Here is a 27397-nt window from a genome sequence, read left to right on the forward strand (position 1 = left end):
TGGAATTTTCTCATTTTTCCAATTTTTTGCAAATACAATCCTAGCAGCAGTCAATACATTTACAATCAAATATTTCAACTCTTTACTATAAGTATCTGGTAGTATTCCCAATAGAAAAACTCCGGTTTCAAGTCTATATGCTTCTTTGTCATTTTTTCCAGCCACATGTGGATTTTAGTCCAATATTTTCTAGCATCCTCACAAGTCCACCACATGTGATAGTATGAACCAGGTTTCTGATGACATTTCCAGCATTTTTCGGATTTGTTCTTGAACATTCTTGCTATCCTTGTCGGGGAAAATGCCACCTGTAAAACATCTTATACAAGTTTTCTTTATAGGCTGTAGACATTGTCATTTTATAATTTTGCGACCATAATTTCTGCCATTTCTCTAAATCAATCCCATATCCAAAATTCCTCCCCACGCAATCATAGTTTCTTTAACTTGTTCTTCCTCAAGCTTAATTTGCAATAAATAACCATACAATTTTTTAATCACCTTTTCATCAGTACCCATCAAAATCTTATCCAAGTCAGTTTGCTTATCATAAAATCCCTCTGCTTTGGAATCCTCATAGTACTTTGAATGAATTTGCAAATATGAAAACCAATTCATCTGTATACCTTGTTCTTCCAATTTTTGCATCGATTTAAGTTCACCCTTTTCATCTAATAATTCCCCATAGTTAACTGTTTGTTCCTTTTTATAAATTATAGGATAAGAAAACGCTTCTATCGTCGATAACCAAACTGGAATTTTCAAATAACACTGTTTTTTTTATCTTCTCCCAATTCAACCACAGAGACTCCCGTATATAATGTCTTCTAAAATACCCCTGTGTTTTAGTTCCTTGTACCATAAAAAGCATGCCAGCCCAACAACAAATCATGACCTTCTAATGTCAACAATCTGGTTTTCCTTAATGTTATCCATTCTTTAACCCACGTCAAGTTTGCAGCTTGGTAGTACAACTCCCAATTAGGCAGACCAAACCCTCCTCTAAATCTAGCATCCTGTAAAAAGCTTTAACTTTATTCTTGCTTTCTTGCCTTGCCATATATACTTCAAAACAATTTTATTTAAATCCTCAAAATATTCTTTTCCAAGCCTAATTGGTATTGTTTGAAACAAAAATAAGACTCTGGGTAAAATGTTCATCTTGATTGTTGAAATCCTTCCTATTAATGACAATTGTAAGTTCTCCCATTTTTTCAAATCTTGAGCTATCTGTTGTTTAAGTTTAATATAATTATTCTCCTTCAATGTACTACATCTTGATGTCAAATATATCCCCAGATACTTAACCTTGTTTGTAACTTGAATTTTTAACAGTTCTGCCAACTCTTCCCTTTGTTTCAGCAACATATTCTTTGACAAAATCTTTGTTTTATCTCTATTTATTTTCAAACCAGCCACCTCCCCATAGACCTCTATCTTTTCCAACAGTTTTGAGGCTGTTTCTATAGGGTCTTCCAAGATAAAGACTAGGTCATCTGCAAAGGCTTGTAGTTTAAATTCTTCCTTTTTAATTTTCATTCCTTTTATAGTTTTATCTTCTCTGATATTTCTATTCAACACTTCCAAAGTCAATACAAATATCAAGGGAGAAAGAGGACAACCTTGTCTTGTGCCTTTTCTTATATTAATAGGATCTGTAAATTCTCCCTCCATCATTACCTTAGCTGTTTGTTCATTATAAATTGCTTCTATTGCCTGAATAAATCTTCTAGCAAAGCCCATCTGTTCCATTAAAAGTAACATAAATCTCCAATTCACGTTATCAAATGCCTTTTGAGCATCTAAAAATATCAAAGCCATTTGCTTTTCAGGATGCGCCTCATAGTATTCCAGGGTGTCCAGAATTACTCTCATATTGTCTCTGATTTGTCGCTTTGGCAAAAACCCATTTTGGTCTGGGTGAATAAAGTTATTCAAGTACTTTTTAAGTCTTTCTGCTAATATTGAAGCAAAAATTTTATAATCTGCATTTAGTAAAGAAATCGGTCTATAATTCTTGATTTGCAGTAGGTCCGCCTCCTCTTTTGGAATAAGTGTAATGTAAGCCTCTGACCATGTTTTAGGTATCATCTTTTTTAACATAACTTCATTCATAACTTCTAACAGTGGAATACACAGTGATTCTTGAAAGATTTTATAAAATTCTACAGGAAACCCGTCTGGACCTGGTGCCTTTCCATTATTTTGTTTCTTAAGTGCTTGACTTAACTCCATCATTGTTATATTACTTTCTAGCATTTCTTCAATCTCTTTAGGTATCTTAGGTAGATTTGCATTCTGCAGGTATTGTTTAACTTTCTCCTCATCAATGTCTTCTTTCTTATACAAATGCTTATAAAAATCATAAATAATCTCTTTTTTTCTTTGCTGCCATAACAAATTTTACCTTGGTCATCTATTAACTGCGGTATTTTCCTCGACTCTTTCTCCTTTCTCAATTTGTATGCTAGCCATCTACCTGGCTTATTTGCATCCTCAAAATAATTCTGTTTAGCATTCCTAATTTTCTGTGCCAGTTCTTCTTTCTCTATTAAGTCCATTTTATGTTTAGTTATATCCAGTTTCATTTTAACATCTTTTCTGTGTGGCATTTTCTGTAATTCTTTTTCAAGTCCCTTATATTCATCATCCAAGGCTTTAAGAGTTCGCCTTTTCCTGTTATTCTTTTTCTTGTATAGTCTATTATCAAGCCTCTAACATAGGCCTTCATTGTGTCCCAAACATTCTGTATTGAGGTGTCTTCTTTTCTGTTCTCTTTAAAGAAGAAGGCCAATTCTTTCTCCATCCATTGTATAAATTCCTTATCCTTTAAAATAGAATTATTTAATGTCCATCTCGATCTTTTCCTTTGTCCCTTCCATTCAATTGTCAATGGGTTATGGTCAGCCCAAGTACTTGTTTCAATATTTACTTCTTGAATACTAGACATTAAATCTGTTGAAATCCAAATCATATCCAGTCTGGACCATGATAGATGCCTATTTGAATAGAACGTAAATTGCTTAGATTTATCATTTCTTTCTCTCCATATGTCTTTTAAAGTTAATTCATCTATCATTTTAAAAAGGATTTAGGAAGAGTTTTCCTGTTATGCTTTACTGTTGTTGCAATATAGTCAAGTCTATTATCCACAATTCCATTAAAGTCTCCCATCATAATTACATTAGCATAGTCAAGTTCGGCAGTCTTAGTATGTAATTTTCTATAGAATTCTTCCTGTTTATCATTCGGTGCATAAATTGCAATCAAAAGTATCTTTCTATTATTGTCCATTATTTCTACCATTAATATTCTCCCATCATCATCTGTATAAATCATTTTTGCTGAATGGCCTCTTTAATATATAAAACCACCCCTCTTTTCTTGGATTGTGTCAAAGAGGTAAACAATTTCCCTAATTTTGGTTGTAATAACAATTGTTCATGTTGCTTTTTAATATGAACTTCTTGTAAACAAATTATGTCGAACCTTAATTTCATTAATTTATGAAAAATCTTCCTTCTCTTAGCAGCTGAATTCAGTCCATTTATATTCATTGTAATCAATTTTTCTCTTCCATAATTATGTTTTATATTTAGATTTAACCACTCTCGTGGGTCTTGCCTCACGTTGATCTTTAATATCCACTTATCCACCTACTGCACCTTCTTCTTTTCCAACCTCCATTTGTTCCTCTTGGGATTCAATTGATGGGACCTCCTTTCCTGCTCCTCCTTCTCTGCCTCCAAAACCTCTGCACAAAACAGTTCTGTTTTCTCAATTGAATCAATTCTATGTCTCTGTTCCTGCCACGTAAACATCAATCCTTCTGGAATCAACCACCTGTAAGACACCTCTTTTTCCAATAACCTTTTAGTCAGGAATCGGTATTCTCTTCTCATCTCTCTCACTCTTCTAGGTATTTGTTTTAAAACCAAAATTTCTTTACTTTTGTATTTCAGTGGCTTCTCTCTTGCTACTTGCAATATTTGTGTCTTCAAAGATTTTTTAATAAATCTAATATGAACTTCTCTGGGTAGGTTATTTCTCATCGCATATCTTGTAAAACTCGATATATCTCATCAATTCCATCCATCATCTTCTCTTCTGTTATCTCGAGCGCCTCCGCCAGAATTCCTACCATTATCGCAACCAAATCTTGTCCTTTTTCTTCTTCTATATTTTGGAATCTAAGATAAAATTCTGATCTATCCAACTCCCACTTCAACATCTCACTTTTTCTTGTTCAATCGCTGTTAATCTATTGTCGATATTTCCAATTTTCTCCTCTCTTTGTTTGCCTCCCTCTTCAACATTTTGGAGTCTCTCTTCATATTTTTCCATCATCTGTTCCATCCTACCTGTTCTTTGTTCAATAGTATCCATTTTTACCTTAAGATCTTGAATTCCTTGCATAATCATCTGGAAGGATACTCTTTCTTGTTCTTTTTCTTTCTCTTTATCTTGCTTTAACAATGTCTGAATTGAGCGCTGTCCAGATGGTGGGGAGGCAGAAGCAGACATAGAGGCACCCAAGATATAAATTTCTTACTCATTTTAAGTGGTTCCAACTCTTCAAGTTTTTTCAAATTTTAATCCACAAAAAAGAAAAAAATATGAAATTATAATCCAAGGTAAAAGGCCAACAATAAAAAAGCCAAAAGTGAGAGAAAAAAAAGAAAAAAGAAAAAAAAAATTCTTCAAATTCTTCCTGACCTTAGTCCAATAAAAAGAAAAAAAAACCATAAAAAAAAGTAACAGTAAAAATAAAAACCCAATAATAATAATAAACAAGACAAAGCCAAAAAGGAAGAAGGGAAGAAGAAAAAGAGAAAAACAAAAACAAAACAAAAACCAAGAAAAATAAGTTTCTTCAGATTCCACACCTTAGTCCAGCCAGAAAAAAAAAAAAAAAGAAAAACCACAATTGAAAAAGGAAAAAGAAATAGTCCGCTGATGTACATTTAAAAAAAAAAAAGGAAAAAAGAGAAAACAGGATCCAAATAGGCAAAAAAAAAAATAAAATCAGTTAAATCAAAATAAAATATAAGTAGAAAAAAGAAATTCAGAGGCTTCCCTTTGCAAATAAATCAAGCTTAAAAGTAAGGACCTTGATGTTAGTGAAGGGGTTGGCAGAACTCAAAAACAACAACAACACTGCACTCTATTTAATTATCCAAGGCTCTAATTATAACTCCCTTCTCTTTCCCACAAGCTTCAAAGCTGAGCCATGTATATCCAGAAAGACACCTGTAATAATATTCCACAAAGTGCTTTCCTCTATCTTATCAGGGGATGTCCTTGAGAAGAAGAGTCTATTTTTTATTTTTTTAAAAATATTTCCGAGCCTCTAGGTGGCAGTGTTACAAAGTATCATAGTTCTCACTTTCCCCCCTCCTCTCTTAAGGGAAAGCCGGCTTGCAATACACAAAACAGAAACCGAAAAATCAAACAAAATCAAGAGAAGCCTCTAGCCCAGAAAAAAAAAAAAAAAAAGTCCAGAAGAAGAATAAAACATATGAATATATAGAAAAAGAAAACAGTCCAGTTATCCAATAAATAACAATAGAGTCCGAAGCAAAGAAAAAAAAAAAAAATGGATTCTCTCTTTGACGTTTCCCTAAAAAACGCCGCTAAATCAATTTTGTCAAAAACAAAACAAAATCACACAGGTTTCTTCAAATAATTAGAGTAAACTTTCAAAATTCAAAAATTAAATAAAAAAAGAAGTTCTCACCCAACCGACAAACTCTTTCTCAAACTCTTTCCGTCTGAGTCGCCCGGCCTCAGCAGCATGGGGCTGCCTCTCCGCCGCTGGCAAGAAGAGCTTCACCCGGGCTCTCCAGGGATTTTGCGGTGTCCCCGGAATCCTCAGGATATGCTCTTCACGATGGCTGTCCCTACGGGACAGCGTAGGTCCGTTGGACCGGCCAGTGGCGGAGATATCGGCTGCAATCGAGGAGCTCGATTGCAAACCGTATCGCCACGGCGCAAGCTCCTCCCATCTCCCAAGGAAGAGAGAAGTTTTGACTTCTTCATATCTCTACTGCGAGGAGATATATTACTGGACTGATATTTGTAAGTTTACTGACCTCTTTTTCGACACTGGAATTTGCAACTGATTAATCCCCGGACGGACTGAACTAGTGAATGATATATGGACTGTTTTCTGACTATGCTAAAACTCTTACTGGAATAAACTATTTAACTAGCACTGTGTATCTGTTTTACTGAGTGTAAGCTACAAAAACGTCTATCTCACATATTTTGCCTGCCTGCCTGCCTGCCGTGCAGATTCTGCTAGGGTGTATCCCTAACAATGATTATTCTAAAAGCTCTGTGCTAGCCATGTTGATGCAATTACATCATTATAAAAGAAAAAAAAAACATCATAAGGTATTTTTCAAAACAGTAACAATCTGAGCTGATTGTGAAATATGAGACTCTGGGATATCACCATATACTGTATTTTTTTCACTATAAAATGCATTTTACCCCCACAAAGTGGAGTGGAAATGTCGGTGCATCTCATGGAGTGTATATTGCCTATTGTCACCACTGCCTGTCGCTACCGTCACCTATCGTTGCCACCGTTTGCTGCTGCCACCTATCAGCAGTTGGATCAGCCTCCCAGAATACTGCTGATCAGCTGTTCCAGGCAACAGGGATTGCCACTACCTATCGCTGCCACTACTTGTTGCCACTGCTACCATTCGGCGGTGGTGGCAAGCAGTGGTGAACCACATCAGTGGTGAGAGATGGCAACAGGTGGTGGCAATAACAGGAGGTGGCAATAGGCGGTGGTGATCTCCACTGCCTGGAGCAGCTGAAGAGTGGTATTCCAAGGAGGTCAATCCACCACCGATAGGTGGTGGCAAGTAGCAGCGATAGGCAATGGCAGTGAGTGGCGCCAATAGCCAGGGAATGTTGGTGAAGGCTCCAGCATTCCCTGGTGAAGGCAGCAGACATAAAGGAGGCAGCAATAGCAATAGCAACTGTTGCTCAACTGACTGGTGATGAGTGCAATGGAGTAGACCCCTGATGAACCATGTGCTGGGGCTGTGAGGTACAGACAGATTTTTTATTTTTTTTGTTTCCCTCCCCAAAAGCTAGGTGCGTCTTATGGTCTGAAGCATGTTATAGTGGTAGTAACAGTAGTGGAAAAGATAGAAAACATGACACTAGAGGCAGGGAGAAATCTGTAGGATAAGCAGAGGTTGGATTGAACCAGTTGTTAAAATTCTGCCCCGTTCAGCGAATTTGCTAATCCCACCACTTGCTAATCCCACCTGTTTTTCAGCTCATTTTCAGCAGTTTTTACACCATTTTTCAGGCCATTTTCCGGGTCATTTTCCAAACTGTTTTCTGGGTCTACCTAGCCAGACATTAGGCAGAGAACCGATTGTTAAATTATTTTAATTCCACCACTGAGGAGATGTGCATTAACAAAGATAGGATGGAGAAGAATAGGCAGCAGTGGTAGTGCCCATGGGACAGAAGAGAAGAAACAGATGAGGATCCTACAAGCCACTTTATTTCTCTGACAGCTTCAGTATTCAAAACCATTATACTTGTTATAATTGTATGTATCTGGACCACTCTCCATATTTTCTTTTCTTTACCATCCACAATGTTTTATCCATGGAAATGTTGCTGTGCTTTGTGTCACATTAATCTTGTTTGGTAGTTGCTACAGTCTTTGCATTTTTTTACTTGGCTCACTTGCTTTAGTGAGCTTTCCTTGTCAATCATTTTTAGTAGAGGGAGGCACAAACATCTTTTTTGTAAATCTAGTGAGAGTTCACCTCAGTTACAGTGATCTCAAGTAAAGGAGGATTACATTGCGCAAAATCAAAAACAAACGTATTCAATAGAAAGTATATGAATGAGCTGGGTAAGATTTTATACCCTTCCTTGGTTGTTGTTTTACATTTTAAAGAATTCTAGAATATTTTGTTTCTATCAGATGCAATACTCCAGGGGGTATTTAATTTTTCTCCACCTTTACTATTCCTCTATATTTAGCACAGCTAGGTGGGAATATGCCACAAAGTATTCCTTTGCCCCAGAGCTAGTTTTAAAATGATCATGGTAATCCTTCATTTTCAGTCCCTGCTGCCATTCTTTATGGCTCTGTCAAGTCTTGCAGCATGGCAGGTTTTGAATGATTGAGATCTGCTATGCTTAGAAATTCATCTGTATAGGTTTCACATCCTTTATGTCTATTTTCTCTCTATAGTGTCCCCCCCACCTCCCCATCTTTTTACCTACCAGGGGCAGCTGCGACAGGCATTGATCTGCCTGCCTTTCCTCATTTTATCTTGCCAACAGCAAACTTTGCTAGCTGTACTACTGCACCTTCAATGCTTGTTTGCTTACTGATCTTTGTAATGCAGTTAACCACAAGATGCTGACATGAGCTCTTGGCACATAGCTTATTGAAGCTCAGTTTCATATATGCAGTTGCTTAACCTTATAGATTTGATCTTACTTGTTTCTTCCTGAATGTATCTGTTTAGCAAATACCACTTTGGATGAAATGAGCAATACTAGTAACAGTAACGATCAAGTACTTTACTCTTTAATAGTGTTGATAGTGATTAGGACAGCAAGACATAAGCTCCTGAAGGGAATGATAACTTATTCAGCTCTTAAACTTTCATGCAGTGGCTTTTTGGACTCCAGAAGAATTATAGTCCTCGTTTAGCAACTACAATTGGGATTGGCAACTTGGTTGATAACTGAAGCAGTCACTAAGTGAAACTGCAACTGTGCTAATAATCTTATTTCAGCTTTCCTTTGCTTCACAGAATGCAAAGGTTGAAAATGTGAGGTTTGGTTACAAAGTTACTTTTTATCACTGTCATAACTGCAAATATTGTTAAATGAGGCAGTCACTAAATAGGAACACCCCATATGCTGCATTTAGCCCAAGTCTTTAGAGTGATTCTTGATGTTAAACTAATCATCCTAAATAGAATGATTATTACACTACAGATAAAAAGGAGTTAAATACTTGCCAAACATAAGGGAAATACTGTATATTACAAATGGATACTATTAAGCATGGGAGTTCTCTGCAAAGTATTTTAAATTCATAATATGTATTCATCCCGAATGTAAACTTGACTAAGATGGAGAGATGGGAGATACTTCCATTGAAGTGGGAGATATTGCTAATGTAATCTACCAGATCTCCTGAATGGATTGCTCTTGCAACTATGTGAAACAGACAGGAAAGCAGCTAACCACCAGATTGCAAGAACACAAGCAAGCAGTCAGACAAGGAGACCTAATTCATTGGTAGCCTCATATTGCAATGAACACGGGTATACATTCAATTTAACAGCTGCTATGATTGTTGGCCGTGCAAGTACAAAGATAGCCAGGGAAATGATTAAAGCCTGGGAAACAGATTCCCGTTTCAGGAGTGCTGATTTACTACCAGCTTATCAGGTACTTAGGAGCTGATGGCTTGACAGCACAAGGACACAACAGCCAATCGCTGGCCATCAAACACCAATCAACCCATAGGAAGGCACCACATAAATATTACTCATAGAATAGCCCAAAGCACAAATTTCAGTAGAGAGAGGTACCTTGAGGATGGGATTCAGCATGAATCTGAAAGCTGAGAAAAACTAAACCCCTGGTCCCATGACCAATTCAAATTGGATCCTACAACATTTTCCATGTATATTTGCCTTCATCTATAAGAGGGAACTTACCCCGAGTAAATCTTGTAGGAGTGCATATCAAGAAAGAAAGAAAGAAAGAAAGAAAGAAAGAAAGAAAGAAAGAAAGAAAGAAAGAAAGAAAGAAAGAAAGAAAGAAAGAAAGAAAGAAAGAAAGATCATTATATGAAAGTTAAATATAAGTGCTTGTAGCAAAGTCAGAAACTGAAGGTGGTAAAATATAAGTATGAATTGTGAAACAATTCATATATGATTTATGAAAGGACAAGTGGCTTTACTTGACATTTCTCCAAAGTTTTGCTTGAAGAGGTACACTTTCGCATTCACTTTGATTTATTGAAAGTCTGGTGAAAAAGCAAAAGCCTGGCTAAAGCCTCATGCATTATCATGGTTTTTATGAACCACCTCAACATTTCTCTGATTTTTCTAGGCAAAAAGAAAATGTCAGTGGCAACTATAGAGAACAACAATGAAAAGCATTACTACATAGCAATATGTAACCTTGTGCTTATTTATCTTGAATATAATCTGGATCTTGTTGAAAAACCTCAGCATGTGAGCAATTAACATTTTTTTAGAATTTTGTGTTTGAAATGATATACCTGAGAATATCCAAAAAGACCATTTTCATGTGCTACTAAAATCATTTTCCTATCCAGATTCTAGCAGTTAAGATTTCTGCCCTTGAGCATGTATTTGATAAAGCATTATTTCAATATACTATCAGTTATCTCCCAGGACTAAACACGTTGTTGCCTTAGGCAAAACAGCACATGGTGTGTTCTATGTTGTCGAGATGGATAGTACCAAAGACTAGCTGTAATATTTTTGTAGCTCAGAAAGAAATCACACAAGCATCTTTCCCTAGGAATAATGTAATTATAATGAATCATATAAGCAACCATTAATCATCTTTCAATTCACCAAACTTATCTGCTATTGCAGACACCTTGCTTTTTGTTGCTGAATCCATATTCCAGTTTCTAGATCCATTTTTTTTCGGTATGAAAAATGCCCTAGGTTTAGTTCTCAGGATCCTCAATAAAATTGAAGAAAAAAACAAATTATCTGAAATTCTGGTGGTCTATTGCCAGTCCTAGTCAACGATGCTGCTAGGAGGCTAAATAAATGTAATAAAACAACTTCAGATAACAGTATCTGTTTTAAAATTGTATTTGCTTGTTTGCTTCCTTGCTTGTTTGCTTGCTTGCTTGCTTGCTTGCTGAATTGGGTATGCATTTCAAAACATTCAATCATCAATCTAAACAGCTACCACCAAATTACACTTAGAGCAAATAAGGTGGCATTGGTTTGTATGACTGATTTTTTTCATTGCAAATCTAAAGCCAGATATATAATCACCATTCTACATGGTCAGATTTGCTACTAATTATTGGCATAAGCTGCCGTGTGCTAGCTGAAGATACTGCTTTTTATTATGGCAGATTATTTGGTTTTATTAACCAATACAGCTCTAGAAGTGATATTCTAAAACATATTTCACTTCATTAAACTATATGAAATTCACACTTAAAATATTAGTAAATTAAAATGGAAAACCTATGTTGAAATCCAGTTAAAATTAGACTGAAAATATGAATACAAGTTGTCTAAACAGTGGCATCAAGAAGCACAACTGAAGCAGCATAATTCATTTTATATTTTAAATGGCTTAGAGCTTGTTAGCCTTTAGTTGTGAAGCCAGATTTAAATAAGTACTATTTTTTTAAAAAAAGTCCTTCATTTTGTGATCTACCTAAGCATTTTGTGATTAAAATAATTTAAAGTTCTTTTTTTGTGTAAGTTGGCATGTGCAGTCCTTGGATTGACTATAAGATGTTTGATTTGCTGGTGAAATTCTGTGAGAAATGGATGAAATAAGGTTATAATTCATATACATTTTTAGAAATTGCATATAATCAATAATACCTAAGCAAAACTAAATAAGGTATAATTTAATCAATGTTATTATCATGACCTAGTTGTGATGATACTCTTTTTAAGACATGAACAAAATGTGGTAAAATTCAGAATGAAATGGATTCTTTTCTATCCACTGTTTATTTGAACTGCAGAGTTTCAGCTGGATTTCCTCTTACATAGAAAGTATACTGTAATATAGAGTACACTTTCTAAAAAAAAAATCATTTTATGAGGATTGTATAATTCTGATAATTTTACAGGCTGTAATTAGGGAAGAATCAGTCTCCTAATATAATAGGCCACATCTCAATCCTTGTAGTGTATCAAATAGTTCACTAGAATACAGGCAAAGGGAACCAAGAACTAACTGTATGCTGCTAAGAGAAGAATATAATCTAGACAATTGAAGTATTAAATAATGAGAATTCCTATCTGCATGATATTAAAATGAAATATAAGAAAGATGAAATCCATACAGTAGTTTGCTGTAGTGGTTAAGGTATTAGTCTAGAAATCAAACTGTGTGATCATCCGTATTCTCTCAAAATAACCCAAAATCCAAAACATACATTAAAGTCCAGTAAGGCCTTCAACTTAACCTCACTGTTTTATTAGGCACAGTTTAAAGTTACTAAAGTAAATAATGAGGCAAAAAGAAAGCCAAAACAAACGCATTGACAAGAGTTCCGAAGCAAGCCAAGATAACTAATCATACATTCCAGGAAAATAACCAAGGAGAGTCCATGGGAAGAACGCCAGCAAAGATAAACTTCTTTCAAAGTAAACACTAAACTTTGACTCCAGAAATTCTAACTGCACAGCTACAAACTTATATACACAGCCCCCAGTTGGAAGCCACAAGGAGGATCATAGTAATCTCCTCTTGAGTAGACCTCGCTTTTCCCTGATCCTCTCCTCCCTGCGTGACCTAGGACGGATAGGGGATGGGCCTGGATCCTCCTCTGATTACTCAGCCGGCCTCTGCCCTTCCCCAGCCTCCTCCACCACCTCTGGAGCCACACTCCCACTCCATGTTGGCTGTTCCTCCTCTTCCTCAGAGTCAGTCTCCACCAGGGGCATGACAAACTGTGAGTTCTAGTCCCACTTTAGGAATGAAAAACAATTAAGTGACATTGGACTTTATTCTCTTTCATCCCAATTCACCATATGGGGCTGTTGTGGGAAAAATAGGAGAAGGAGGGAGTATTAGGTATGTTTGCTGCCTTTGTACTGTCTGTGTTTGTGTGTGTGTGTGTGTGTGTGTGTGTGTATGAAATCAAAGTACATGCCTTGATTTCTTTGGTGATGAGAACCAGTTTCTTACTGCTTATCCAAAGGAAGGTGGTGACCTACAGCTGCTATAGGAAGGGACAACAGTATTCACCAGTTAACTGCAGCAATAAGGGTTAGAGTTAGGATAGAGAAGGTGCAGAATTTTTGCTTGACTCATGGATCGTGTGTGTGTGTGTGTGTGTGTGTGTGTGTGTATGAGTGTGTGCATTCCCCTGATGCCAGTTTTTTCAAGCAACATAACCTATATGTCCAGGACTCTAAGGAAAAGTTCCTTTTTAAAAAAAACTTCATCACCTGTGGATTTTCATAACTTACTACTTCCTTTACATACTGGCCACATTTTAACTTGAAATCCAACATGCTTTAGAAAAAGTTTAGATTGCATTGTAGGTTTCTTTGAAACTGCATCGTAACTTGGCTGTCACTTGTCTTTTCTGGCTTTAAGATAGTGTAATGAAATTTTTTTTTAAAAAAACATCTTTGCCTTATTATGACTGGCAGAAAGCCGAGATGGAGTAATGAGGAGTTCAACAAGGGTGAGCCATCATGGCTAGTATGCAGTACGGCAGGCTAACTCACTGTTCACTCCAGGAGTTGATTCTGAATGGCTCAAAGTTGACTCAGCCTTCCATCCTTTTGAGATCAGTAAAATGAGGACCCAGATTATCGGGAGCAATATGCCGACTCTGCAAACCACTTAGAGAGGGCTATAAAGCACTATGAAGCAGTTTATAAGTCTAAATTTTATTGCTAAGGGTAGAGAAGAAGCTGAGCATTGCACAGGACTCTGTGTGTACATACTGTATATAATGTTTCTATAACTTTCCTTTTCTGGGAGATAGAATTCCATCTTAAAGCCAGGTTGTGGATTTTACCTTTTGGGATTACCAAGGTCATATATAACAGATCAATGCTTTAAGTTGTCAAATTTATAGTAATCATTTTTTAGCCAAAACAGTCATGCAGGGTCTCTTAAGAGTTGTGTATCTGTAATGGTTTCAGTGGAAGAATATATATAACCTATGTACATATTTTTAGACACAATGCGATTACACACTTAATAGACAACAGTATAGGCAGGGGTAGGATGCTACCAGTTTGGCCTATAGAACCAGTACCTCTGAAGAGCAGCTGACACCGAACTGGTTCACTGCGATGACTGTCTGGTTGTCTGTTTGGCCCATCCGCCCACCTGGGCTCTAGGCTGTCCTTTATCCTATGCTTTTACCTCCTCAGCTGCTTTGCGTTGCACAGCTGAGTGCTACTCATCAGCTGAAGAAATTAAATGCTCACTGGAGCCGGTAGCATGCACTCTCCAAACCAGTTGTTCTGCTGGTAGGATCCCACCTCTGAGTATAGGGTATCTATAACTTTTATATGCATTGGGAGAACAAAAAATGTGACTTGCTTTATTGTGATATTTACTTTATTGTGGTGGTCTGGAGATGAATCTCCAATATCTCTGAGGTATTGCCCCTCCTGAAATACTCTTCCAGAAGTGATACTTCTTCTTGATTTGGTCTTCAATATCCAGAATCCTCAAAATGGGAAATTGATTCAATCTACCTATAAGGCACCAATTGAAAGAAGGCCTTGTTAGAATTTTCTACTTCTGCATTGATGATTTTCTATGTCATCATATTGGATAAATGCTCTTCAGTATGTGATATCTCAGCTGTTGCCTAGGAACCAAAACCTCTTGATGTGGTGGATCTGGAACCATTAAACATGAATTTTGGGAGACAGATATCTATAGGAATGAGTGCATGAAGTTCACTCATGAAGCAGGGGGAGTTCAGAATTCTCTGTGTGTGTGTGTGTGTGTGTGTGTGCATGCGCGCGCGCGCACACACACACACACACACACACACACACTTGTAAGCACATGTATGTCTCACTCTTTTTTAAAAAAAGAACTATTTTATGTCATTAAATATGGAACTCCCATAGCTTGGCAATTTCATTTCTCAGGAAAAAAACAGAATAAACAGTTGGCCTGTTGCAGTAGGGAAACAGAACAAAAACAGCAACAGAAAACCTGTTATACTTTCAGACTGGCTGAAAGGTCAAAGCAGAATTTTAAGAAGTTATATTTGAAAAATCACAATGCACTGAAAGAATGTAATATTACAGAGCAACAGAGGAGTACCATTCATTTAAACTGAGCCCTAAGAGGAGATTGATCCAGTGGCAGCCTGCAAAAAAAGAAGCAGCAATTTGAAAAGGGAATTATAAGAAGATTTATCTCATATTTTGCCTTCTCAGCTAGACATACAGTGAGACAACCTTCTATAACAATCAGTAACTGGCCAGGCAAAATAAGAATTAAAGTAGATAGAAAATGATATGAACTAATGATCATCGGAGAGGTGCAGTAGGCTCTAATTTCATTTTCCTATATTGCCGGTTTATGTAAAATACCAGATGATTTTTACTTGGGACTGAGTATTATCATTTCTGGGCAAACTCTTAAACAGGCATCTTAGGGGACAAAGGAATGGAAATGGACAAACACACACAAAGACACCCATGGATGTCAAATTGAAATTGTATTTTTTTTCTTTTAAACAAACAAACAGTTCTGTTTCTCATAACTAGCTCATCTATTTTATTAAACAAAAAAAGCTTTTGAATAATGGATAAAGCTATATAATATTCCAGAATTTGTAAAGTCAATCCATTCTAGTCATTTGTAATATTAATGCAATGTCAATTTCTGAATATACTGAATATATTAGACTCAGCTGGAATTTCCTTGTTTTTCTTCTCTGACTTTCTGCCTCTTCTTTAAGAATGCAGGCAAGGAAAGCTTTGAAATTCCCTGAGGCTCCTGACATTCCTGAAAATAAGCTGTTCTGAATTTAGTGCACTGGGTTGGCTTGTGAGTTTTAAACAAGGTCATAGGTGTACCTGTATGAACAGCTAAGACAGCTGTGAAGTCAAACAGCATTTGTAAATAGCCATTATGAAAAGGGTCCATGCATGGATGTTGAGATCATGCAGAAAAAAACCCACAGTATCATGCAAATCATTGCTTCCATTCATTAGGTGGAAATTATTTCAAAAAGTTGAGATAACAGGCCATCATCCCCATATCATTACAAAATTACAATGCCACTCATCAGAGCCACAGATTGTAGTATCAAATGGCACAATCCTCATAGGCAACTTTCCAAAATCATAATTTTACTTCATTGTATCTAGTATGCATGGTGTATGCCTAAATAAATATATTCTCAGTAGCAATATTTATTTTCACTGTTTTAATCCCATTTTTTAAATGTAGCTTTCTTTTTTCCATTCTGTTTATGTATGTAATTAATATTTCACATCTCTTAATTTCTTTCCTGGATTTCTTTCCTTGAGTAATTTAGTCCCAGTAACACTTCAGGAGTAGAAAAAGCATAAACCCTGAAAAGATTGCTTAATTGCATATGTAGTTAATTTGCTATTACTGCAAAGCTCATAATAGTGAGCAGACTTTAACCTTTTAAAACCCATCAGAAGGTTTATGAAGATTAGGCCACCGAAGTATTGGCTGTCTTTTAATGCCAATTGTTTGCTATGAAATGCATGAAAGAAAGAGGTAACTCGTGTATTTATATACTTTAGTTTCAGCTTTATGTACTGCTAATATGCAACAGTTCCCTAAAGGCAGCACTTTTTCATCTAATATACTTGGAAATCATAGCTATCTATCAAAACCTTAGTTTGACCAAAAAAAAAAATTACTCTGCATAGCCATTCATGGGCAATTCATAAGCACAGCAGTACCCATTTTATACCTCCTGGGAAGAACTCTGTCAGATGTTTAATCTGTATAATAAATTACAAGTTGCTTTTTCCTTTTTCCTTTTCTTTTCAAGCTTTTCTCTTCATCAAAGATTGATTTTAACTTTGCAACTGCAGCATGATAAAAGTCTACCAAATTACCCATTTTTACTTCACCAATAAAAGCACAAAAACTGTGACTTCCTTTGCATTTCTTCAATCTACATATAGGCCTTTTAAAATAAGGGGATTATTTTCTTACTGCCACATGACTAACAGGAATGAACCAAATGTTGCTGCTTTCTATTCAACAAAAATTCAAAGTACCTATATTCTACATTATTTGCTCCCACTGTATAATTAACTTTGTATATAAGTTGTCCTGTACATATAATGTGCCATTCTGTTCCACATTACTGCACGTTTTTATATGAACTATTTTAATTTAAAGTGATATTTTTCTTATGTATTAATCATTTTGAAGTTCTTACTCATACAGGTCTTCAAGCTGATTTAAAACAAATTTGTATGCAGTATATTTATTCTAACAGGAATAATGTTGTATGTAATGAGGTTTCTGTTTAGCTCACCAGATTTAATGACTCTCAGTCACTTCCCTAGATACCTCTCCAGAAGTCAGCTCAGAGGAGGATGAACCAATTCTGGGCATGACAGGAAGGGAGTTGGTCAATGGCTCCAAGCAGCCATCTGCTGATTTGGCTGAAGCACAGCAGTCAAAGGTTTTAAGTGGGAAGAGCATGCAGCTGTAGCCAGTCAATGATGAGGAAGTGGAACTGCCTTCTGTACCTGATCCAAGAACACATAAGGCAGAAAAAAGGCAAGAACAATAAAGGCCAGCCTGATTACTCATGAGGAGGCAGCCTCGCCCTTCTTGATGGGCTGCACCAGAAGCTGGCTATTTAGCCAGATGGAGGTGATGCTGGGAACAACGTGTTGATCTCCTAATGTGTGTTTCCTGGTCATTGTGATTCCTGTGTTGCTTTGGATTGACACTATGCCCTGACTTGAATTGTGCCTTGTGAACTCTGGACTTTTCTTTCCTCATGAATGCTCTTGTATTGTGGATTTAATTTTGACTGGTGGGTTTATCTTGTTTGAAAAACTTTCAAATGCCTTGTGGACTTACTGGTGGATGAACATCAGTCTACCTTTTGCTGGACTTAATTGGGACAGTTCTGGGTTTTTGGTGAAGGGAATTGCTAGGGAATATTAAATAAACCCATTAAGCCACCATTACATGTGTGTCTCAGTGAGCAAAACAGCACACCAGATCCAACATCATGGGCATTGTTCCCTCTGTTAAATAATATCATTGTGTGGACCTGAGAATCTTCTCTGTGGCAGCACCTGTTCTATGGAACAGCTTTCCCCCTAAGAGCCAGAAAGTACTGAACCTTCTAGTCTTCTTGAAAGCTACGAGGACATGGCCAAACACTGGTTCATGATGTAAGTGAATCCATATATGGTGCCTTGTTTATTGTTCTGTGATAATTTAAATTCTATTTCAGAGATGGGGGTATTTAGAGTCAGCATATTGCTCCCAACAATCTGAGTCCTCATTTTACCAATCTTGGAAGAATGGAAGGCTGAATCAAACTTGAATGGTTTGAACACTTGACAGTTAGCTGAATTGTCCTGTAATACTGCATTCTAACCAATACATACATGTGTACATGTACACATCTACTTCAGGGCCCTTCTCTGTACATCTCTGCATCACAGCCCTATAGCATTTTGAAGCTTTGTCTTAATTCTATAACCCCCATCAGTGTAGCACCTTGAGCCAGCCATTTAGTCACTTCATCTCATTATTTATCCATTTAACTGTTTTTCTCTTGGATATCCAACTAAAAAAGGTATCTAGGCGGCTTCACAAAATCCAAATAATTAAAACATAACAACCCTGAGAGAAAAACATACCAATCTTTCACACACAACCAACTACAAAGGATCTGCCTGAAATATCTCAACCAAAGACAAAGGGGTAGAGTGGGGAAAGCAGATTTGAAAAGATCACCTGAAGGTAGAAAGAGAAAACCCATAGAGATCTCCAGGGGAAGACACAGCAATGGAAAAGACTTGTTTCCTAAGTCCTATGTAACATTGCTTCTAATTGATGGACGAAAGCAAGCCAACTCTGTTGGAATGCACAGGGCAGTCAAACAGGCATGTGGTCCATCAAATAATTTTACTTTTATATCTTTAGATATTTTAGTCAGAAAGTTCATTTAAACAGTGCAATTTTTACTTCTTTTATTTTCTTTTGGTTGAATGAATCAGGAATTCATAAACAGGAATGTGAGAGAAAATGCAAAATAGTAAACTAACTCTAGGCATTATGTTTTAACAGTTAATGTTAATTACCTTTATTATTGAAAAGGGTTGATCCAGGGGATCACTTTCTATGCTGTCTTTAGAAAGACCCTCTCTTGGGGTGGGGACACATGTTGAGCAATTAACAAAGACTCTGCTCATTTTATTTATTTATTTATTTATCTATTTATTTATTTATTTACTTGCTTATTTATTTATTTTGTCAAGCAATTATAAGATAACAGGTATAAGTATAAACATAGTTATGGATCCATGAAATGGATACATATAAGAAAAATAAAAAAGAAACAATAGGACATAGGATTGGGTCCATTCTATAAATAAAAGGATAAATTAAATATTTCTTGCTCTATTCTGTCCCAGGACTGCCTCTAACCTGGGCTCCATAAAATAATAATTAAAAGAGGGATTGCTACAGTGCGTTTCCTTTCCCGTCTTCTAAATTAGTGAAAGAATTACCTGAAAAATGATTTTTTTTTATTTTTCTCTATTTTGCTCTAAGACTAAAGGCATCAAAAACCTACATTTGGTTTAATGACTAAAATAAATAAAAATAGTTGATAAGGGAAAACAAATTAGAATTTTTCCAAGGTCTAATCTGATCTTGATTAAGAGCTCTGGTTTTACGGACCTACAGTACTGTAAGCACTGAATATGTGGGAACTACTAATACACGATAATAAATGAACTTACAATTCTTCTTTGTGCATCTAATAACATGGCTCTAAAGTGATAGAAATAGAGATAGGCAGATAGAGACAGAGACATTCTTTTTGTATTGTATATGCTTGGTTTATATATTTATGAATATATATCTGTATATACTGTATATTTATAGGAAGTTAATATTGCTGGTTTACTGGTTGGTTTCTTTATGGAACCATAAATGCATACAATTAAACCTTGTCTACTACTGAAGCTCTCTGGAAAACTGAAGCTTAATGTTCTAGGTTCATCAGTTCCAGCAGGATTTCCTAAACAGCTTCTAAATGCTAATTTCCCAGGAGACAATAATTTACTATGTTTGTTTAATAGTCCCATTGTCCTCTATTATAAAAATAAACTTTACTTATCCCAATTAGTGTTTGAAAGATAACATACTTTCACATAACGTTAAACTCAGAGGAGCGAATTCTGTGTAAATATATATAGAACTGTCTTCTTAAAAGATATAATCTCAAGGAATTTCAGATTTAATATATTGTGTGGTCTGTAAAAGAGCAATTCACACTTCAAATGAATTTCTAATTCAGTCACATTTGAGAAGGATAATAGATCAGTGGCAAATTTAGTTTTATCATAGATACATACTTATCTATCTAGTCTTACAATAGATTCCTGGGCAGGTTTCTTGAGAAATAAACTTCAGTGAATTCAGTGGAACTTACCAGATCAATTAATATAGGACCTATTCTAAGGAAACCCCTGATTTTTGCAATCAATGGCAGCAAATGAAATTTACTATCTAATTTATCTAAAATTATTTAATTTATGCATTGCAGATTTGGCACAGTTTATAACCCTTTGTATAACCTTTTTTTGTAACAAGAATCTATTGGCTAAAGTTATAATTGTTTATTTTTAAAAAATAATATTTATGAGTTTATCTGCTGATTTGTAATCTCCCCTTTATTTATTATAGTTCTATGCAAAAAATACAACAACCCTACTCTGACATTTTTAACCATTCTCATTCAATTAAGAAGCATTGACTTTTTTCTTCTTTTAAGTACAACATAATTTCAATGGGAATAAGTCATACAGCGGAGTTGTGATCCACCATACCTGACCAGCTTATTAAAGACCACAGTGTTTTAAAGTTGAATTTCTAAACATTCCAAACAACAATAAATTTTATTTATGAAATTTTAAAAATGTCACAGAGTGTAGAAAATCTTCTCAGAATGCTTCAAGCAAAGTAGATCAGTCACTGAGCTTTATGCAGAAAAGATAATAAAACTATTAGCCTGCTTATTCCAAAGGACTAGACTTTGAAATGTGGCAACTTTAATGGATGGAGGAGAGAGGGGGGAAAGGGAGGGAGGGAGGGAGAAGGAGGGTCTATGTTAATTCGCCATGGCCCACTTATCACAGCCAATTCACCGTGGCTAACTTGCCACAGCCATCTCGCCACAGAGCAGCTCGCTGTGGGACAAGAGTTATACTAATATCAAAGAAATGGTAGAATAGAATCATTAAAGAAAGGATGCAAAAGGAGGGACTAAATGAACTGTGAAAGACAAAAAATAAAATAATTTTTATTTATTTTAAATAATTAAATAGAATTGTTAAATTGTCCTGCACCAAGTTGTCCCATGGTGAGTTGGCCATAGTAACTTATCCAGCAGCAAATTGGCCATGGTGAATTGGCTGCAATGAGTTGGCTATGGCATGTTATCCCACAGACAGAGAGGGGGGAGGGGGGAGGCAGAGAGAGAGAGAGAGACTGGAAAATTGGGCAGTATATGGCTCAATGTAAATGTATCTTATTTTTTTCCTTGTGTTGCCTTTTCAAAATTACTTTTATGATCTTTTCAGATTCCATATAGAGAAGCCAGGCCCACTTCTTTATGCTTCCATATTGCATATTTCAAAATGTTGTCATAAAAATTTCACAGTCCCTCTCCTTTAGTGGATGAATTAATTGCTTGGCCTGCTTCCTATTTTAGCATGACTTATGTTTTCTAATAACATTTTTGGCGTCAGCTATACAAAGAAATAGGTTAGTTTATTCTGTGGCACCTGCAAATACTAATAGGATTTTTTTTAAAAGAAAAGGAAAAATCCATCATGTATTCTCCTCTCTTAATCTGAGATAGTGAAGTTTTCCATTTCTGTCAGCTTTGGTACATCTCATTTGTTGCTACTAATTGCTATTACTAATTGCTACTAAGTTAGTACCAGTTATTGTTCCTACTACTGGCAATATTAATTTCATTGATTTTTGCACATGGCTATACTTCCAGTTCTATCTGCCTTTATTTACTGACAAGTATGTAGAAGGTATGCTATTTATTTCATAATTTCTCAGTGACACTGAAGGTAGATGTTGTAAGAGGAGAGCCGTAGTAGCCTATGGTAGCAAAAAACAGGACTCTTATAGCTATTCTATGCATTTAATGAAGTGGGCTATATTATAACTTTTAACAAAATATGCTAGCTGAAAAAGGACCTACGAGACTCTCTTGATTTTTGATTTTTTTTTTCAAAAAAAATGATGCCTTTAGTATCTTCATTCAGATATCATTAATTAACAGTAATAGACAACAAATAGTCCTAGCTAAACAGCATTGGGTCCATTAGACATATTTCCTCTACTATTGATGGACATTTGGTCACTGGCTGGACAGAAAACTATATTCTTTGCTATCAAGAACTTCCCCTATTATATGACCCTAAATATCCAAAGAGATTTCATTGCATGGATGTTGGGACTGGAAGAAATTCAAAAGACTCAACTTTAAAGATTGCAGCACATATTCCATGACAGAAATAGTCCCTGCTAGAGTCCAAATGGAAAGAATGCTTTACATATAGAAGGGACACTGGTGCCACCTCCTGGTTCTACTTCCCAAAACTAATTTGTTTGGCCGGCTGAATTTCTAGAATTCTGCGTAAATCTCCTAGCTATTTATGTTCCACACAGATTTTGAAAATAAGGTATTGGGGAAAAAAACTGCAAATGCCCCTTCTATATGTACTGTTTGCTATATCTGGCTAATACAGAGCATTCTAGTACATTACCATCATCCTGGGCCCAAAAAAGAGATACAATAATAGAAAATGTTGAAACTAAAGTCCTCTGGGAGTTTAGAATTCAAACAGACAAAGCATTTGCTACACAACATTCCAGACTTAGTAATTCCTACTAAGAAAAACCAAAAAAAGAGAGTCTGTAGTGAACATTAGAATACCTGGAAACATCAGAATAGAAGAGAAAGAGAAAATCAAAAATATAAAACCTACAAATGCAAGTAGAATGACTGTGGCAAAAGAAAGCAAAAGTAGTACCAATAGTAATGGTGTTTTGGGTGCAATTCTATAACATTTGGAACACTACTTGAACATCACTGAAAATGACAAAATTACCATCAGTCAGTTGCAAAAGGCAGCTTTACTAGAAAAGCTTACATCCTTTAATATTATTAAATCAGGATCTGCCTACCTTAGGACTCTGGGAAGGACTAAATAGGAGGGCAAAACCCCCAAATCCAGTATAAACATTTGATCGACTGTGCAACCAACCATAATAAATGATGGTTACATAGTAAGAATGTTGATTCACTCTGTTACCTTCTGTCTGGTTTGTTATGGAGTCTGTAAAATGATCAAAACAAATCCACCTTATCTTGGGGGGGAATGGAATAGGTAGATGAGGAGAGAGAGAGAGAGAGAATAGATCACATTCTCTGAATTAAATTGAACAAGTCAAGCATATCTGACATCTCTCAATATTGGTTATGATGATTTCTGGTTTACTCTATTTAATAGCCATTCATCCATGCTTTCAAACTGAGTTCATAGCTTTGCATTTCCGGTTATGTAAACAAGCAAAGTAACAAGAGCTATTCTTTCCATTTTTTGCTGTTGATATCCTCAAAGGAAAATTCCAAATTCAAATTTAACATGTTTTCAATATATACATCTTAAGCATATCTCTTAATTTTATGCTATATCAGAATTTGATGTTCCATGGGCTAGAAATTTAGACATAACAAATCTTATTTAAAAATGTAATTACTGGAATAGAGGGAGCTGCACTCCACTTACTAAATGTCTTCTTAATGTCTTTTAAAGTTAGTTTTGTGCTGGTATTTTTATGTCTCCTGATAGAGAAGTGTATTGTATATTTTACTAGTAGATCACGATTTACCAAACATATTATATCTAGGCTGCAAAAATCCTGATGGCCACTGAATGGCAGTAGAAAATTAGAGTTTGATTCTCCTATAAGGTAGAAAAGAAAACTGCAAACTATAATAGGGAAAGTTTATTGGGTTGGTTTTGTTCCCATTCATTTATCACCCAAATCACATAGTGTCTAATTATGATTTCTGGTGCTTTGCCTAAATAAACAACAAATACAAAATCATCCATATTGTGTTCATACAGTATACCAGTGGTGAACAGAGACAGAGACAAAAATGGACATGGTCACCTCACATATTTACTTACATATCTATAAATATCATAGACAGAATTATGTGTTATATACATTAGTTATCCATTTTCTCTCTTTTTGCCTCTCTCTTTCCTCTCGGTCCTACACATACTTACACACTTTTTGCTTTCCATTTGTTTCCCTGCAGTTCCTATATGGATAAGGATAGCTATGCCTTCCATTTACATTGCAAAGAAACTTAGGGTTTCTAACTTTTATTTTATTTTTTATGTATTTATTAGAATTTGTCAAACAAAAATAAGAACAAGAATAAAATAATAAAAATACAATGACAGGGATGATAGGCATGTTAGTGCACTTATGCATGTCCCCTTTATCAACCACTTAAGTATGATATAAGGTTCACGGAAGTCAATTTGTGACTGAAGCTGTGAAACTGAAACAACTGAATCAAGTAGAGTTTTCCAGACTTTGACAACTGTATTACAGAAATCATATTCTTTACAGTCAAGTATAGAATGGTTTACATTGAGTTTAAAGCCGTGGTTAGTGCGATTATTATTACTATTGTTGTTGTTATATAACTTTAATGCAAATTCAGAGCACCGGGCATCATGACAGACCAATCGAGAGCTGGATGAAGGCTTCTTTGCTTTCACCTTTAACACCTTGTTTCTGTGGTAGGTGGGGGGAAAAGAGGAGCAATTCCTTTCACAACTAGCCGAGAGTTGGGGAAGAAAAGACAAAGATGCAAAGGAAAGGTGATATGTAAATCACTTAGATAATTTTATCCAAACCATGAAGTTTCCTAATTGCAGATACATAGTATTAGGCTAAAAAGCTTAGAATGGGAAAACTAGGCTGAAATTCCCAGGCAAACTCGACTTAATTTTTTTAAGGCACATTTTTTTTCAGTTTGTAATAAGAACAAAGGTGGTCTAGTTATTAAAGCAAGGGTGTCAAACTTGTGGCCCAGTTTGGGCCGGATGCATTACATGCAGGCCATGCCCAGCTACACAAAGGCAAAAAACATCACAATACATCACACGACATGATCAAGTTTGATACCCGTGCCTTTAAGTGTTGGGTTAGGACCAAGAAGACCCAGGTTAACTCCACCTTTTGCCATGGACTTGGGAAAATGTTGGACTAAAAACAATTTATCTTCAAAAGGTTGCTGAGGAAAAAAGCGGAGAGAAAGTTAATGTCTCTTTTGTTCTTCATAGAAATATAACTTGAATATGATTTATAACCTTTTCATAGTCCTTGACTGCATATGAATTTCATTTTTTGTACACAGAAAATGATTAGAATAATCTTAATTAGTGAAGTGCAAAACAACTCAAAATAATTTGAATAATCAACGCTTGCATTTGCCGCACCCATGAAATATATGAATAATTCAAACTTCACACCTTGTCTTGAATTTTTCAGATTTAGAGAAGATAATAGCACTCTGCTATGTGTGATCATCACTACTTATATTAGAAGTGGCCTCTGCTTTAAATGAATGGGTCATTTTGCACCATTTCTGTGCAAAAAAGGAAGCTACTTTATATGGTATTAGTGCTGAGTTATAGATAGGATAGTGTCATTTTTTTGTGTCATTTGAAATTTTAATGCTATTCTCGTGATAAATGTGAAAATCAGCTGTGGTTAGTATGAGTCATATTTGCATAATTCAATCATCTAAAAGCAGTTTTCTTTTACAGAATTTCTTTGCTTAGAGTTGGACTTTTCATCTCAGCTTTAAATATTCATTGAGCAACATCATTCCAATGCAGCAAAGGACCATAATATCAGTATAATTTTACATAAACATTGCAGGATGTTCATATAAGAAGAATGACATTCTGCATATTTTCAGATGAACAATTTGCTTTCAAAGGACAAAATTAAATGGTTAATTCAGTAAAATTATTTACACAATACTTATATTCAATTGATTCTTTAAGATTCATTACCTATGAAATTTGGGTGTGATGTAGTCAAGATATGAAATACAAATATTAGACACTCATAATGTTCATATAAGAATCTTATCTGCAGTACCTTTCTGCCTTAAATACTAAGCTAAGCCAAAACATGGAGAAATGTTTCCTGGCCCAATTCCTGCTTATTCCATTTATCAGGTTGGCAGTGGCTCGACTAGGGCAAAATAAATTTCAGGGATAAGCAATGAAAGAAGAGGAAGTGATTTTTTTTCTTAGTAGCCCTGAAAAACTACATTTCTCAAAGACTACTTCTGAACTTATTCTGTTGTATGTTAGGCAATGGCATGATCTGTGGGTAATATGTTCAATATTGGATAATCATCTTTTTTCTTCTTTTCTATCAGATGTTTTGTAAAGTGATAGTGTTATTCAACCTAAAAAAAAGAAACCAAATATCTATTAAACTTTAATAATAACATACACTTTTATGCCCTTGAAAATAGGAGATATTGAGGATCACAAGATATTCTGTAAAATATTAATTTGGGGATCTGGCAGGGGAATGGAAAGAGCTGTTGATAAGAAAGGCATGGAAAAGAATCTGGAAATGAATGAAGTTATGGCTGCTGAAATGCAGAGATGCATTTATAGTGGAAAATAAGCACCAGATTAACAACTGCTTGTGAAATGATGCTTCACTAACCATTTTTTGTAATGTCCCAAGGGAGCTTCTCTCTTTTTCTTTCTATGTCACTATCACATCAGGTTAGGTCTTCCCTTCTGATCTTTAACTGCAATTGACTTATATTATTGAAGCCTCTTCTTGGTTCCATTGACATTTTTTCCCTTTCACGTTATTTTCCTCTTTCTCAATGCATTCAGCTCTTGTTTTTCTTTCTTGTCTGCATGTTAGGTATTTCCGCTGGAAAAAGTTGGAGATGTCTCATCTACTTGTGTATGTATCTGTGTATGGAAGGCTTAGCTGTATGGGTGAATGTGCTTTACTTGTGGAAAGCATCTGCAGAAAAATCACAGTGTTACATTATTTTCTCATATCATTTCAGGATATTTTTTCCCTTAGTCATACTTTAATTTTCAGAAATAACAAGGTATAGCGATAGTACGTTTTGCAAACTATATTTGAAAATCATATCTTTCCTTCTCCAGTCAATGTTCCTTATTGCCAATTGTCTACCTGCTCTTCTTTCTAGTGCTTCCTTCTGCCACTGTATTATATCCTTTGATTTAATATTACTGATTATTTCCTGTTGATTAACAGAAGAAAAAGATAATCAAAAAATGAA

At 35.5% G+C, this 27397-nt stretch overlaps 2 long non-coding RNA genes across 2 annotated transcripts in view; both read left to right on the forward strand.

Moving 5' to 3' along the window:
* Positions 1-4808, forward strand: part of LOC148125121 (uncharacterized) — a 482037-nt gene extending 477229 nt beyond the window's left edge. The window contains exon 2 of the long non-coding RNA XR_015744487.1: positions 4671-4808. This is a non-coding gene — a long non-coding RNA (uncharacterized LOC148125121). The remainder of the gene's footprint in view (positions 1-4670) is intronic.
* Positions 4809-12516: 7708 nt separating this feature from the next.
* The window catches only part of LOC148125123 (uncharacterized), a 34483-nt gene continuing 19602 nt past the window's right edge, over positions 12517-27397 (forward strand). The window contains exon 1 of the long non-coding RNA XR_015744488.1: positions 12517-12706. This is a non-coding gene — a long non-coding RNA (uncharacterized LOC148125123). The remainder of the gene's footprint in view (positions 12707-27397) is intronic.

The sequence above is a fragment of the Pseudonaja textilis genome, chromosome 8 (assembly GCF_049901715.1).
Source record: "Pseudonaja textilis isolate UNSWEBS1 chromosome 8, rPseTex1.2, whole genome shotgun sequence".
NCBI classification, from domain to species: domain Eukaryota; kingdom Metazoa; phylum Chordata; class Lepidosauria; order Squamata; family Elapidae; genus Pseudonaja; species Pseudonaja textilis.